The following is a 17,811-nucleotide window of genomic DNA, read 5'->3' on the forward strand; positions in this document are numbered from 1 at the left end:
CTATCCAAGAAGAAAAGCTGAGCCAAACCACCAAGGCTGTATTAAAAACAACTTTATTACAAAGACCACTGAAAATAAGTAAGCACTTTCATGATCACACTGACCACTTCATCAGACTGCTGTTACTAACTTTTTCATCTTATTTAAACACGGCTTATCCAATAAGCAGCTCAACTTAATTAAAATACAATTAACCAATCAACAACATTACTAACGTCTTTTAAAAACCTTCAGAATATTCACACTCTATGTGACATAAACCTTATTACATAAAAATCTAAAATAACATAAATATTTTGTTTAAAAATACAAAAAGAATATGAAGCTTTCTCCTGCTACATTTAATGTCTAAGTGCCCTTGCTTTGAGGAAGGGTTTTAATGAGACAGCTTTGTTGATCCCTGGTGGTTTATCAGCATTCAGCCTCATAATCCACCTTTGCTCTGCTGCTTCATTCCTATTTCTTATGTCCCCTCCTCTAACCCCTTCTACAAGAATCTCTAGTACAAGGAACTTAAATGCGTGTTGTGCCCCTGCTGTTTCCACATGTTTGGCCAAGGCACTCCTTTCTTCTTGTTGTTTATATCCCTGACATGTTCTAGCATGTGATCCTTTAACATTCTGTTAGTCTTCCCTGTGTAAAAAACTTTGCAGAATTGGCAGAAACTAAAATATATTATAATTTTAGTTCTGCAGTCTGCATAACATTTTGCTTGAATCTCAAAATGCAGTTGTGGATGTACAAAGGTGGTGCAGGAATGTATATATTTACAGGCTGTACATTTTCTGCATATATAAGTGCCTCGTCTCTGTGAAATGTTCTTCATTCCAGTACCTTGTGTTTTATAGCATAATTGACTTTTGAGTGATTTTTTTTGTTCTTAAAAGGAAAGCTGGGTGTGTCATCTATCACTCCCTGTAGCTCTTCCACTGCTTTCAGGATGTTCCAATTCCTTTTAAAGACGTCACAGAAAATGCTAACATCACTAGCGAAAGAAATAGGGAATCTAAGTTTATTGTTTTCAGTGCTATTGGTTTTTGTTCCTGGGTCTTCCTGTCGTGAAAAGTATGCTTTCCCTTTCTTTCCTCTTTCTTTAAGTAGATCCATACACACATATCAAGCTCATGCTTGGAATACCCCCTCTCTATAAACTCTTCCTCAAGGATTTGCAGAGCTGCTGTCAACTGTGTGTCACTATTGTTTAATCTCATCGCTCTTAGAATCTGTGCCCTCATAACATGCTTACCAATATGTTTTGTGTGCATACTGGTTTTATGAAGCAAAACATTTCTGCTACATAGTTTCCTTTATAAGCTGGTTTCCAGTCTGTTAATCTCAGACTTCTTGACAAGCATATCCAAAAATTAAATTTCTTCTAATGAAAACTTACAAGTAAATTTCAGGAATGTTGTTGTGTGTAAATATTCTAAGAACAAATCTAGCTCTTGCAAGGAACCCCACCAGAGAAAAAACATATCATCAACAAAACGGGTATACTATAATAAGTGTTTGCTGTATTCATTGTTTCGTATAAATGATGTATACTCCCATTCAGCTAATGCCAAACTGGCATAGCTATGGCACATGCCATGCCCATAGCTATGCCTATCTTCTGAAGGTAGTAGTCTTCTCTGAAAATAAATATATTATTCTCCACTTTTTCATTGGTGGATACCTGTTTAGTTTTCAATAAATTCCTAATGTTCTCGATACCTCAATGATTTGGAATGACAGTAAACAGAGATGTTATGTCTAAAGTCACAAAAAAATATTCACAACTGACCGCCATAAACTTATTGTGCAATACCTGTAAAAAAATCTTGGAATCCTTTAGCACATTATCACAGGTTTCAAGCACCGGATGTAAACATTCTTCTATGTAAATGGATAGGGGTTCAGTTGCCCACCCTTTACTTGAGACTATAGGTCTCATGGGTGGGTTCTCTGCATCCTTATGTACTTTAGGTAATCCATATATTACCAGAATCAATGGGGTTTCAACACGAATAACATGAATGTTATGAAGGGACAAATTCTAAGAACTTCATAGAAACCATCTCTAAACTAGTTCAACAACAACCCACTACTACTACTATCAATATCCCCAAACCTGTAGTCAGTCCCCAAACTACCTTCCAGTTCCAACCCATCCCTACCAATTATGTCAAACAATTACTATCCAAACTTAAACCTACTACCCTAGGAGCGGATGGCAGTCAAGCAGAATACCTCCAGTTCTCTGCTAATGAACTTGCCTACCCAATCTCTATTCTACTTAACAGATCTATATCAGAAAGCACCGTCCTGCCAATCTGGAAAACCTCCTACATCATCCCATTACATAAAGATGGAACATCCACTGACCTCACAAACTATTGCCCTATTGCCATCCTGTCCCCACTAGCAAAAATTCTTGAAAAATGTATACATTACCAACTTATCCCATACCTACTTAATAACCAACTTCTCTCTCCTACCTAGCATGAATTCTGCCCTGCCCACAGTACACTTATTTCCTTTACAAACCTCATCGACCAAAACATGCACTTAGGTAAACTAACATCTGCCATATTCTTGGACCTGTCAGAGGCCTTCGATATGGTCAACCATCCCAAGCTACTCCACTCCCTTACTAATCTTGGCCTTAATGATCACGCACTAGCCTGGTTCCAAAACTATCTACATGGTAGACAACAAGCAGTTTGATGGGACAACAACCTATCCTCACTGCTGCCTATTACCACAGGAGTCCCACAAGGGTCCATTCTGGGACCCCTATTATTCTCCATCTTCATTAATGATCTCCACAGCATATGCCAAGATGCAAATGTTATACAATATGCTGATGACTCAACATTAGTCTGCTCAGCTAATGACCCACACAAACTCCTCTCCATTACCAAGAAAGCCTTACAAATTATAGAAACCTAGTTTTTTAACAAAAACCTATTACGTAATCCCAAAAAGACTAAACTGTTGCTATTTAAACCAAACACATCCATCTCAATGCCCAACACATTCAATATTGTGTCCAGGGACTATCATCTTTCCAGACACTCATACTAAACTGTTAGAAGTGACCATTGACAACAACCTCAAGTTTGATCTACATATAAATCAAACTTATAAAACATTCACAAAAAACTGGGCAGTCTTTATAAAAACAAACCATTTCTAACCCATCCTGCTAGAATAACTATAGCTCAAACCCACCTCCTCTCCACACTATTCTACACTGCTCCCATCTTCACCAACCTACCCAACACTGAAATGGCCAAGCTTAACATCTGCTACAATCGAACTGCCAAATTTGCTACTGGTGCCCCCTACCATGCCTATCACTGTCATTCACTAAATCAACTTAACTGGCTTGAACTCACAAATCTCCTCTCATTCCATCAGCTTTCGTTCGCCCAGAAACTTCTACTACTTCCTGAAAAAACCCACCATGATCTAATCTAATCTACTTAAACTACAAACTAATACCAGACAACTTCTCTCTAGTGATAAGCACTATCTAACCTACTTAAACTACAAACTAATACCAGATGACTTCACTCTAGTGATAAGCGCTATCTAACCTAGTTAAACTACAGACTAATACCAGACAACTTCACTCTAGTGATAAGCAATATCTAATCTACTTAAACTACAAACTAATACCAGACAACTTCACTCTAGTGATAAGCACTATCTAATCTACTTAAACTACAAACTAATACCAGACAACTTCACTCTAGTGATAAGCACTATCTAATCTACTTAAACTACAAACTAATACCAGACAACTTCACTCTAGTGATAAGCACTATCTAATCTACTTAAACTACAAACTGATACCAGACGACTTCACTCCAGTGATAAGCACTATCTAATCTACTTAAACTACAAACTGATACCAGACAACTTTGCTCTAGTGATAAGCACTATCTAATCTACTTAAACTACAAACTAATGCCAGACAACTTCACTCTAGTGATAAGCACTATCTAACCTACTTAAACTACAAACTAATACCAGACAACTTCACTCTAGTGATAAGCACTATCTAATCTACTTAAACTACAAACTAATACCAGACAACTTTGCTCTAGTGATAAGCACTACCTAATCTACTTAAACTACAAACTAATACCAGACAACTTCACTCTAGTGATAAGCACTATCTAATCTACTTAAACTACAAACTAATACCAGACAACTTCACTCTAGTGATAAGCACTATCTAATCTACTTAAACTACAAACTAATACCAGACAACTTCACTCTAGTGATAAGCACCATCTAATCTACTTAAACTACAAACTAATAGCAGACAACTTTGCTCTAGTGATAAGCACTATCTAATCTACTTAAACTACAAATACCAGACAACTTCACTCTAGTGATAAGCACTATCTAATCTACTTAAACTACAAACTAACACCAGACAACTTCACTCTAGTGATAAGCACTATCTAATCTACTTAAACTACAAATACCAGACAACTTCACTCTAGTGATAAGCACTATCTCATCCACTTAAACTACAAACTAACACCAGACAACTTCACTCTAGCGACAAGCACTATCTAATCTACTTAAACTACAAATACCAGACAACTTCACTCTAGTGATAAGCACTATCTAATCTACTTAAACTACAAACTAATACCAGACAACTTCACTCTAGTGATAAGCATTATCTAATCTACTTAAACTACAAACTAATACCAGACAACTTTGCTCTAGTGATAAGCACTATCTAATCTACTTAAACTACAAACTAATACCAGACAATTTCACTATAGTGATAAGCACTATCTAACCTACTTAAACTACAAACTAATACCAGATGACTTCACTCTAGTGATAAGCACTATCTAATCTACTTAAACTACAAACTAATACCAGACAACTTTGCTCTAGTGATAAGCACTATCTAATCTACCTAAACTACAAACTAATACCAGACAACTTCACTCTAGTGATAAGCACTATCTAATCTACTTAAACTACAAACTAATACCAGATGACTTTACTCTAGTGATAAGCACTATCTAATCTACTTAAACTACAAACTAATACCAGACAACTTCGCTCAGGTGATAAGCACTATCTAATCTACTTAAACTACAAATACCAGACAACTTCACTCTAGTGATAAGCACTATCTAATCTACTTAAACTACAAACTAACACCAGACAACTTCACTCTAGTGATAAGCACTATCTAATCTACTTAAACTACAAACTAATACCAGACTACTTCACTCTAGTGATAAGCACTATCTAATCTACTTAAACTACAAACTAATACCAGACAACTTTGCTCTAGTGATAAGCACTACCTAATCTACTTAAACTACAAACTAATACCAGACAACTTCACTCTAGTGATAAGCACTATCTAATCTACTTAAACTACAAACTAATACCAGACAACTTCACTCTAGTGATAAGCACTATCTAATCTACTTAAACTACAAACTAATACCAGACAACTTCACTCTAGTGATAAGCACTATCTAATCTACTTAAACTAAAAACTAATAGCAGACAACTTCACTCTAGTGATAAGCACTATCTAATCTACTTAAACTACAAACTAATATCAGACAACTGTGCTTTAGTGATAAGCACTATCTAATCTACTTAACCTACAAATACTAGACAACTTCACTCTAGTGATAAGCACTATCTAATCTACTTAAACTACAAACTAACACCAGACAACTTCACTCTAGTGATAAGCACTATCTAATCTACTTAAACTACAAATACCAGACAACTTCACTCTAGTGATAAGCACTATCTCATCCACTTAAACTACAAACTAACACCAGACAACTTCACTCTAGTGATAAGCACTATCTAATCTACTTAAACTACAAATACCAGACAACTTCACTCTAGTGATAAGCACTATCTAATCTACTTAAACTACAAACTAATACCAGACAACTTCACTCTAGTGATAAGCACTATCTAATCTACTTAAACTATAAACTAATACCAGACAACTTTGCTCTAGTGATAAGCACTATCTAATCTACTTAAACTACAAACTAATACCAGACAATTTCACTATAGTGATAAGCACTATCTAACCTACTTAAACTACAAACTAATACCAGATTACTTCACTCTAGCGATAAGCACTATCTAATCTACTTAAACTACAAACTAATACCAGACAACTTTGCTCTAGTGATAAGCACTATCTAATCTACCTAAACTACAAACTAATACCAGACAACTTCACTCTAGTGATAAGCACTATCTAATCTACTTAAACTACAAACTAATACCAGACAACTTTGCTCTAGTGATAAGCACTATCTAATCTACTTAAACTACAAATACCAGACAACTTCACTCTAGTGATAAGCACTATCTAATCTACTTAAACTACAAACTAACACCAGACAACTTCACTCTAGTGATAAGCACTATCTAATCTACTTAAACTACAAACTAATACCAGACAACTTCACTCTAGTGATAAGCACTATCTAATCTACTTAAACTACAAACTAATACCAGACAACTTCACTGTAGTGATAAGCACTATCTAATCTAATTAAACTACAAACTAATACCAGACAACTTTGCTCTAGTGATAAAAGACTAATCAAGGTGACCAAAAGTAATAACACAGCAGGTGACTCCCTCTTCCCTAACTACATCGGTAAAATTTGGAACTCATTACCTTCTGCTTTTACCTCAGCCAACTCAATGGTTACATTCAAAAAGCTACTAAAAGAACACCTAAAACTCACATGACTATGTCCTTGCTACCCACCAGGTTGACCCATATCATACACACCCTCTGACCCACTCTCATGCTTCCTTTCACTTCTATCCCTTCAAGAAGAATCCTGACTCCTCCTTATAGTGCCTCACCTGCGACCACCCACACCAACAGTCAGCAATTATACACATTCCAACTTTAAACCCAACCACATCTCACAAAAACTAGCCATAACATCCACTCCCAAACCCCCTTTTACTTGCAGTTGTCTCAATCAATGTTATTACTGGAAACCAGTACATTCTAAGTACTACTTTACTCTAACTTGAACTATAGAATTTTGTTAATACTTGTGACTACCAATGAATATTGTACTTTGTAAATTTAAAACTATGGAATCTTGTTAAATTATGTGTTTTCCTATGAATACTTGCTTGCTATGTAGAAATCTCATAGTTGTTTGTTCTTAATCTGTGGAGCTTTTCTCCCCGGGCCTCTGCTGAAAATGGACATGTATCCAGTCGGACTCTCCCGCTCATCAAGTGTAAAATAAATAAAATAAATAAAAATTAAAATGGTTAGAAAAGAAACTACAAGTTGATGAATAGTGTCAGCTTATTACATTTATCATCTGTTCCTTTGTTGATACCTTCTCTATTTAACTTGGAAGTTATGTGTAAAACAGATGGAGTACAGGCACCTTCATCACTGAGATTAAAGAGATACTGCATTTGTATTTTATTTTGCTCTGTTTTCCTGTACATACCATAATTTAATTTGAAATGTATTTTTTTAAGTTACTGTGCTTGTGATATGTTGTTACATGTGCCTTTTCAACATGGCAGACACCTATATTTCTTATGTCTTTATTGTCTGTGACAGTTTCAGGATTTAAATGTCTTAAAATGTTCTTTAATCCATTTTCTAAATAGTTTTATTACTATTGTTAGTTAATGGGCAGTCATATCCTCCCTCCACATTTCCTCTTTATTATATAACAGTCTTCTCTCTGCCCAAGTAACTAAACACCTGAACCCAAGCTGCAAAACAACTTCAGTTATATTCTTATAGGAACTTAAGCAGCAATCTAAGTTTATGTTTTCATGGCTCTTATTCCTTAGTAAGCAATAGTTCATCAGCAGAGTAACACCAGATAGGATACAATTTTATTTATTTATTTATTTATTTTACATTTGTTGACCGGGCTAGTCTAGCTGGATATATGTCCATTTTCAGTAGAGGCCCGGGGAGAAAAGCTCCACATAAAAGATGACAATGAGACATATTAATCATAAAAATTAAAAGTACAATAAGAATATAAATTTAGTAATAACATCAACATATAGGTAAGCCACACAAAAATACTAGGTCAGTTGAAAAGCATCACAATTAAAAGGCTAGAGGCTACGCAAATAAGCTTCAACAATTAGTAGGAGAGAAAATAAAATAATGTAAGAAGAGACTAGAAAGGATTGCAAGAGTAATACGAGATTGGAGAAGAGTGAGAGACAATAGTCTAGAAGAGAGAAGAAGAAAGAAGACAGAAGAGAGGAGAGGGGAGAGATGAGAGAAGTGTGTCAGTGCATAAAAGGAGTGAAAAGGGCAAGAGAAAAAGTAGGTATTTGCCTAGCTATTAAGCACAGTGTAAAGTTAAAGGTAGAGGAAAGGGGGATGAGGAGGATTAGTCTGGAGTACTACATGAACAAAGCCAGTGATTTTGGAAGCACAGTTTAATTTTTTGTTTGAAGAGAGGTAAGGAAGCGATTAGAGTTATATCTGTGGGTAGCAGATTCCAAGTTCTACCTACAGTATTAGTGAATAGAGAGTCACCAGCTAAGTTGTTGGACTTTATGGATTTAGTCATGAGTTTACAAGAGGATCGAAGGGAGGTAAGATTGTTATAGGGGATTAAAAGTTGTGAAAGTATAGGGGTGTTATCAGGTTGGTACAATAACTTGTGGGCAATAGTAAGTTGTGAGATCATAAGACAGTTTTGTAGTTCTAGCCAGCCTAAGAGTTTCAAATTAAGACAGTGATGGGTTCTGAAAGGGTTACCAGTGGCAAAGCGGGCAATGCTATTGTAGCAAGTTGCTAGTTTATTTAGGTTAGCCTTCTTAAGGTTCGTGAAGATAGGTGAGGCGTAAAAGAGAGTAGATATCAGATGGGAGTGGGTGATAGTAGCTCTGGTAGATGGAGTGAGAAATGGTTTAATACGGTATAAGGATCCTATTTTTCTGTTAACTGTTTTGATGGTGTTATTGATGTGTTGATCAAAAGTGAGATTGTTATCAATGGTTATTCCTAGCAGTTTAGTTGTAGAGTCAGGAAAGATGACAGTGGCGTCATTTGACAAGATGGTGAAGTTTAATGGGGAGGTACGAGTGGTGGGGGTGAAGAGGAGAAGTTTAGTTTTTTTAGCATTTAGAAGGAGGTACCATCTAGTAAACCATGTTTCTACTGTGTTGAAGATATTTTGAGTTAGTGAGAGTAGATCTGAAGAGGTAGATGCAGAACAAATAATAGTGGAATCGTCAGCGTATTGGATGCAGGTAGCTTGAGGGATTACAGAGTGAAGATCGTTTATGTAAAGGGAGAAGAGAAGTGGACCAAGAATAGAGCCCTGAGGGACTCCAACAGAAATGGGCAATAAGGAAGAGATGCGGTTGTCCAAAAGAACGGCTTGTTGTCTGTTGCTTAGATAAGAACTAAACCATTTAACAGTAAGGTTATCAAATGAGAGGGATTCAAGGATGTTAATTAAAGAAGAGTGGTTAACCATGTCGAATGCTTTAAACAGGTCAATGAATAGAGCAGAGGAGAAAAGATTGGAGTTACGATAGTTGTTGATGGTATCTACAAAGGAAAGGAGGGCAGTGGTGGTGCTATGGTGAGGTCTAAAGCCATGTTGACAGTTAGCTATAATGTTATGTAAAGAGAGATACTGTACCAGTTGCTGATGAATACATTTCTCCATAATCTTAGCTAAAGGTGAGAGAAGAGCAATTGGTCTAAAGTTAGAGTAGTCAATAGAGTTACCACCTTTGTGTAGTGGGATAATATGAGAGACTTTCCAGATTTCAGGGATGGTTCCCTCTTGGATAGTTCTATTTATGAGTATAGTTATTGGGTAAGCAATTTCTTTAGCAGCCTTTTGAAGAAAGAGAGAAGGGAGCTTGTCAGCAGAGGGGGTACAAGGTTTCAGTTTGAGAATAAGCTTGTAGATGAAAGAGGTAGAGATGGGTACAACATCTGAAGCAAGAAGATATGTTAACCCCTAGTATTCCACAGGGCAGACAACAAATAAGCATAGCATAGACATACACCAGGATTTAATAAACTCCATGTAGGCTCCATGCATATTAAACATGGTGCACTGCCAAAGGAAATCACAGTAACATGGATATTGAATCCATGTAGGCAGCAGTGCAGTGTCCCATGGGTGTGGATTGTCCAGGGAATTCCTGGACAGATGTTATGTTCATGATAATGTACACACCTGTAATGTACCCTGGTAGTTTAGAAATATGTATAAATTGTGATTTTTTTTAATGCCTGTTTGCACAGCGTGGAGTACAACAATGCTGAGTTGTGCATGCACATACACAGCTGACACCTGCCAGACATCTAAAAATAGAAACCAGTTGTAATTAATTATTTATTTTGCTTTCTTTGAATGCTCATTTGTGTGGCATGGCACAGAGGGCAGCAATGCCAAACTGTGCTTACACATGCACAGGTGACATCTGCCAGACATCTATAAATAGAAACTAGATGCAATTAATCATGTGTTTTTGTCTACATGTTTTTATTTTATATTTTGAATGGCTATTTGCACAATGTGGCACAGTGCTTAGCAATGTTACCAGGTAGCTTAGTAATATATGTGTAGGTATACTGGTTTTCTAGCTATACAAGTTGCTAAATGTATACTGGGTTTCTAGCTATCCAAGTAGCTAAATAGGTAGAGTCACCACCTACAGTACGGTAGATCCTGGGTTTGAGTCCCCAGCAGTCATACCTTTTTACATTTATTGCTGTTTTAATGTGGGATGTGACCGAAAGGGTGGTTTAATGTAAAAACAAATGTGTTACATTTGAAAATGCTGTGCGGTGCTAAGCCTGCTTAAACATGGTTAACAGCTACTCCTGTTTGTGCATTGCTAAGCTTCAAAAAACACAGTTGTGCCAGTTTATGAGATGCCTAGCTCTGCTAAGTGGGTGTCCTCAATACTAAGCAACATGGCAATTTTTTGAATGTTGCAGTATAATGTGTAAGGGACAGGAAAACAGCTTATATTAACGGAATAGGCAGGAATTCTGCAGCATTCGTTGAAGTCTTATTATCATGTCGATATGCCCGGTTGTGTTGGAGAAGGAGCGCACTTTCGGGCACAGAGGTGGGGTGTGCAGGAGTTGAACGTGTTTTTAGGATGATTACCAGGGCTCAGAATGTAAAGCTGAAGCCTGGGATCAGGTGGCCAGGAATCTTACCAGTGCTACTGGTATCCCCAAACTGGTGAGCAGTGTCTTCACCACTATGATGATCTGAAGTGAAGGAAGAGGGGAACCTTGGACACCTGTGTCCAAGAGGTGAGAGATGGGTATGCCCCACAGATACATAAGTATATTTGTCACTACTTTACTAAAATACAAGGTGAATCCATGCAAAACTGGTATGCATAATGGTGTGCTTCTCTTCCAACATCTACAGCAAAATGAGCTCGCAATGTCCAGTTTCATGCAGGGCGCCTGGCCAGGATGTCCTATGATTGTGGTAAGTGCAGATATTTTCTGATAACTGTAGTGCAATATACAATAAACAATAACAGCAAAATCAGAGGTGTGCACCATATGCTGTAAGGACAGGATTCTGTCCAAGTATCCAAACAAACGAGTGAGCAAAATCACAGTCCAAAAAGATAGAAATAGGTTAAAATCCAAGGTTTAATAAACAAAACCATACAAACAAGGAAAACTGCAGTGGTAAGCGCTTTCACGTTGTACCCAACGCTTCATCAGACATCAAATGCAGTAACAGACAGCCTTTATATATACAGAATAGCATCAACAACTTACAAACGAACAATTTCATAGACAGAGGGTATGAAAGCAAAAAGGTATATAAAAGCATACAAACAGGAGATCGTCTTAGAACCAGTCGAGGGGCTCCCTTTTTCAAGAGAACACATACAGATCCCCCGTCAAATCCTGATAGGAACATACACTCCACCAATAGGATAGTTATTCCTTTTACCAACAAGAACAGTCATGTTCTACAAGTTCTCAACAACAATTGGAAACTGTTAATGTTTGATGAAAGTATAAGGAACCTAGTTGATACCAGACCCCACGTAGCCTATAGAAACATGTATTCCTTAAATAGGTTACTTTGTTATGATAGGGAGCCAATGGTTGCTAGGGCATTGAACAAGAGTGGCACACACCCTTGTCACTCTTGCAACCAATGTAGATTCATAGCTGTATCTGATTGTTTTTTTCATCCTGTTACAGGACGTAGGTACGTGTCTAGGTTTTATGCTGATTGTAGATCTATCAACTTGGTTTATGTGGCAGAGTGTCAGACATGTAAATTGTTTTATGTCGGAATGACTACCAGGACCTTTCGTGAGCGCATGCGGGAGCATGCCTATGCCATTGAGAAAGACAACACCACCAATGCTTTGGCTAAGCATGTTTTGGACAATGGCTCTTCACATCTTTTCAAGTTTAGGGTCTTGGAGTTAGTTCACAAAGGAGGTAGATTGGGCAACATCAGGAACCGTACTGAAGAGAGGGAAGGGAAATGGATCTTGAAGTTACAAGCCCATAGGTTTGGACTCAATGATAGACTAACTCTCAAACCCTTCCTTGCCAATAGACCTTTAAAGCATTGATTTTATGTGTTTTTTTAGTATATGTCCTATTTTTCAATATATGCCTTTAATTTATATTTTTTAAATCATGCTTTTTAATCACTCTCAGTTTCTGATTCGTTCGTTTGTAAGTTGTTGATGTTATTCTGTATATATAAAGGCTGTCTATTACTGCATTTGATGTCTGATGAAGCGTTGGGTACAACGTGAAAGCGCTTACCACTGCAGTTTTCCTTGTTTGTATGGTTTTGTTTATTAAACCTTGGATTTTAATCTATTTTTATCTTTTTGGACTGTGATTTTGCTCACTCGTTTGTTTGGATATTTGGACAGAATCCTGTCCTCACAGCATATGGTGCACACCTCTGATTTTGCTGTTTTTGTGTTCTTCTTTCGTAGAGGGTGCTTTACCTGGCAAAATATTGTTTTTTTCATTTGTATTGCTACTGTTACCTTTTTGCCGGGACATGGCTGCCACTCCGGTTACACCGGTGAGTGTTAATATACCTGACAACACATTTCATTTGAATGATTTAGTTACCTTCGCCTACAACCTATAAGCCAGCCACTTCCTCCAACTTGCATCGAGCTCCCGAACGGGAATCAGCAGAACCGATGACATCATCAGCAAGTGCGAGTGATACGATCTCCCTCACGCATTCTACAGCTGGTTTAGTTAGTACTGCTTCTACCTCTGCACCCAAACAAGTTGTTGTTGAAGCGTTGATACACGCTGAAAGCAATGATAATACGAACATACAGCCCCATGCCAACGGATCTACACTGAGCCCCCGATCCAGGGGGAATGATGTCCAATGCAAGCAACTCCCTATCGACACGTTCGTAGTCTCTATGGAGAATGAAGTCCTTGGATTAGGTGAGGGGCTTCCTTCTTTTCCGCTGCCCTTCAGACCCTTCGAACGGAGGACTTGGTCTCCACAGGGGAGGGCAGCAAAGAGGAAAAACTCCGAAGAAACTGTCTTACATGCGAAGAAATCACAGACATCCACACTCAGGACTTAGTGGTAAATATCTCTGGTCATAATTTAACTACACATGAGATATCAGTTTTAAACAAAGGCTTGGGGTTTATACCCTCTACTTGCAATGATTTAACTGATATTATAGTTGACATCAAGATGTTTACTAGGAACTTGGGGCTGAAATTGCTTTATGGGCAGGAGTCAAACCATACTGACAATAAGAACTCTTTGTCTTTTAAAAAACCATCTACTTTTCTCCCACAACAACATCCGTTACTAGAAGCTTTTGGACAAGCTTGTGAGCTAGAGTTATTTGAGCTTTATAATGACAAGAATACTAAATCATGTTTCTACAACACTACATCAGAAGAAAGAGCTGCTATTACTAGTCTAAGAAATAATGAGAAATTAGTCATCAGGCAAGCTGACAAGGGCGGTGCTGTAGTTATTATGGACAAATCTTTTTACACAAACAAAATGGAATTGATGCTATCTGATAGTGAAACTTATCTTCTTATTCATAACTACGACCTTAATAATTTAATTAAGGATGTACACAGTTATTTGTATGATTTGTTGTTGACTGATGTTATTGACAAAGAATTGTACTCCTATTTTTTAATTGATAGTCCTCTTGTCCCCTCGTTTAGAGGCCTCCCTAAAATTCACAAAGGGCTAGATAACCCTTCCTTGAGACCAATCGTATCCAGCAGGGGATGGCTTACCTAGCCAATCTCCATTTACTTGGACAAGATGTTGAAACCTGTTGTTTCCAAAGTGAAGCAGGTACTAAGGGACACTACTCACTTTTTAGAAAACCTGGCTTTATATCATAATTCCACCTCTTTTAGCACCGAGGATATACTTGTTACCCTCGACGTGAAATCTTTGTTCACATCCATACCCAGTAGTACTGGGATGGACTACATCAGGACCTTTTTGGCGCAGAATTTGTTTCCTAGTCAAACTATCACTAGATGGATGTTGCTTTTAGAGCTTGTCCTTCAATATAATGTTCTTTTCTATGATAACAGGTATTATCTCCAAACGAAAGGTGTAGCGATGGGCACCCCATGTGCCAATGCCTACGCGAATTTGGTACTGGCACATTGGGAGGATACCCATGTTTTTAATGACAACAATGTGCTTTTGACGCATCTCAAATATTACAATAGATTTGTAGATGACGTCTTTATTTTGTGGGGAGGCACATTAGAACAGCTACTTGAGTTTGTGTCTTATTTAAACAACACAACAGAGTTTCTTTGTTTTGATTGTAGTCATTCTGATAGTGAGATTGCCTTTTTAGATGTGAAGATCATCAAGACATCCAATGGTTTTGAGACTGAACTTTTTAGGAAGGACTGTTGGAGAAATAACCTATTGCATCGTAACAGCATGCACCCCAGGCATGTATATGAGAACATAGTGACCAATCAGGTCATGAGGGTGTCTAAGTTGACCACTCTTGACACCACCTATGACAATCACAAGATGCAACTTGCCAACAATTTCATAGACAGAGGGTATGAAAGCAAAAAGGTATATAAAAGCATACAAACAGGAGATCGTCTTAGAACCAGTCAAGGGACTCCCTTTTTCAAGAGAACACATACAGATCCCCCGTCAAATCCAGATAGGAACACACACCCCACAAATAGGATAGGTATTCCTTTTACCAACAAGAACAGTCATGTTCTACAAGTTCTCAACAACAATTGGAAACTGTTAATGTTTGATGAAAGTATAAGGAACCTAGTTGATACCAGACCCCACGTAGCCTATAGAAACATGTATTCCTTAAATAGGTTACTTTGTTATGATAGGGAGCCAATGGTTGCTAGGGCATTGAACAAGAGTGGCACACACCCTTGTCACTCTTGCAACCAATGTAGATTCATAGCTGTATCTGATTGTTTTGTTCATCCTGTTACAGGACGTAGGTACGTGTCTAGGTTTTATGCTGATTGTAGATCTATCAACTTGGTTTATGTGGCAGAGTGTCAGACATGTAAATTGTTTTATGTCAGAATGACTACCAGGACCTTTCGTGAGCGCATGCGGGAGCATGCCTATGCCATTGAGAAAGCCAACACCACCAATGCTTTGGCTAAGCATGTTTTGGACAATGGCTCTTCACATCTTTTCAAGTTTAGGGTCTTGGAGTTAGTTCACAAAGGAGGTAGATTGGGCAACATCAGGAACCGTACTGAAGAGAGGGAAGGGAAATGGATCTTGAAGTTCCAAGCCCATAGGTTTGGACTCAATGATAGACTAACACTCAAACCCTTCCTTGCCAATAGACCTTTAAAGCATTGATTTTATGTGTTTTTTTAGTATATGTCCTATTTTTCAATATATGCCTTTAATTTATATTTTTTAAATCATGCTTTTTAATCACTCTCAGTTTCTGATTCGTTCGTTTGTAAGTTGTTGATGTTATTCTGTATATATAAAGGCTGTCTGTTACTGCATTTGATGTCTGATGAAGCGTTGGGTACAACGTGAAAGCGCTTACCACTGCAGTTTTCCTTGTTTGTATGGTTTTGTTTATTAAACCTTGGATTTTAACCTATTTCTATCTTTTTGGACTGTGATTTTGCTCACTCATTTGTTTGGATACTTGGACAGAATCCTGTCCTTACAGCATATGGTGCACACCTCTGATTTTGCTGTTTTTGTGTTCTTTTTTCGTAGAAGGTGCTTTACCTGGCAAATTATTGTTTTTTTCATTCATACAATAAACAATACCAATAACAATAAGCAATAAGGTATAAAGCAGGATTGTGGTTTGATAACTAATGTGTTGTAATAAGTGCAGTAGGGCTGTATTCACTGCATGTCTGTTCTAATGTTGCTGAATTCAACTGTAAAACTGAAATAAATTATGCAAAAGTAATTGCCTGATAAATGTATTGCACAACCCACAGTATGTTTCAGGGCTGTCTGCAGCCCACTTTCAGTCACATAATGCTCTCTATTCCTCCCACTACAGAAACAAGGTATATGGGTAAGGTAGCCCGTGTTCTGGACAGATAGCATGTGTGTACTTCACAGATTCTAAAGGGCAATAGCAATAAAGTGTAAAGCAGGATTGTGGTTATGTTGAAATAAGTGCAGTAGGGCTGTATTTATTGCATGTCTTTTCTAATGTCACTGCAGTCAATTGTTACATAATGTGCACATGTCCCCTGCAGTCACAGCTTTTGGGTTCTACTTCCATACCTGCCAACTAAGACATGATGTGTCTTAAGTCTATTTAATGTACACAAACATACCTCTCAAGCGTCATTATTTTTTGTAATGAAATGGCAAATGCCCAATCTGTCTGGTCCATGATTAGCAGATAAATGATTACCTGGAATGTAATGTATTTGCAAATCCATTTACAGAGCACTTTGGTAGTTATGTACGTGCACATTATGTGAAACAGTTCCATGTAGTTGTGTACCTGCATTTGTTAGTGCTTGGCCCATACTGTCCCATATTAACAGCCTAAGAGGTATGTACTTGCTACATCATCTATAGAAGAGTTTGAGTCACTGAACTCACAAATGACACTGCACACCTGTTGAAGTATGTATCAGCAGTAGATTTATTATCATCTGTGACTTCACTAATGGTTTGTTTTTATTTCTCTTCCCAACCCTTATCTTCTTTAATTTATTAATGTTATTTATTATTATGATTTAATATTAATATATTCTGGTTAACTGTTTTGTTGGTGTTATGGGTTATTTCATTCTGGTTTGCTGTTAACATACTTACTGTTATTTTATTTAATGTTGTGTTCCCCATAATATACCTTACAATGTATTTGGATTAATCAATGTTATGATCCATTATGTTTATACTAACATTGGTTTTGTTATTACTAACCTTAACTTATCTTTATATCTAATTTACTACAGCATGGCAAGGTAGGCCAGTTCCAGGTGATCCACTTACCTTGGCTCCTCCGGCCATGGCACCTGGGCCCAGCATGTCTGGGACCAAGCCTGGTGGTGCCCCCTCTGTTGCCCCTGCACTACCTGTGGCATCAGGTAGGTCTGCCCCTCAGGATGGATTTCGTCCTCCCTCTGGGAGCTGTGGTGGAGGGGGTGTTGTCACCGATGATAAACTGCCAGGTTTGGTGCACAGGATTGTGTTCTGTGGTTTTTGGATGCTGCCTGCACCAGATGATGAGCATGCTGGCCACCCTGGTGGGGCAAGCTCACCCTGG

The sequence above is a fragment of the Protopterus annectens genome, chromosome 14.part0 (assembly GCF_019279795.1).
Source record: "Protopterus annectens isolate FY-2018-M chromosome 14.part0, PAN1.0, whole genome shotgun sequence".
Classification (NCBI taxonomy): Eukaryota; Metazoa; Chordata; order Ceratodontiformes; family Protopteridae; genus Protopterus; species Protopterus annectens.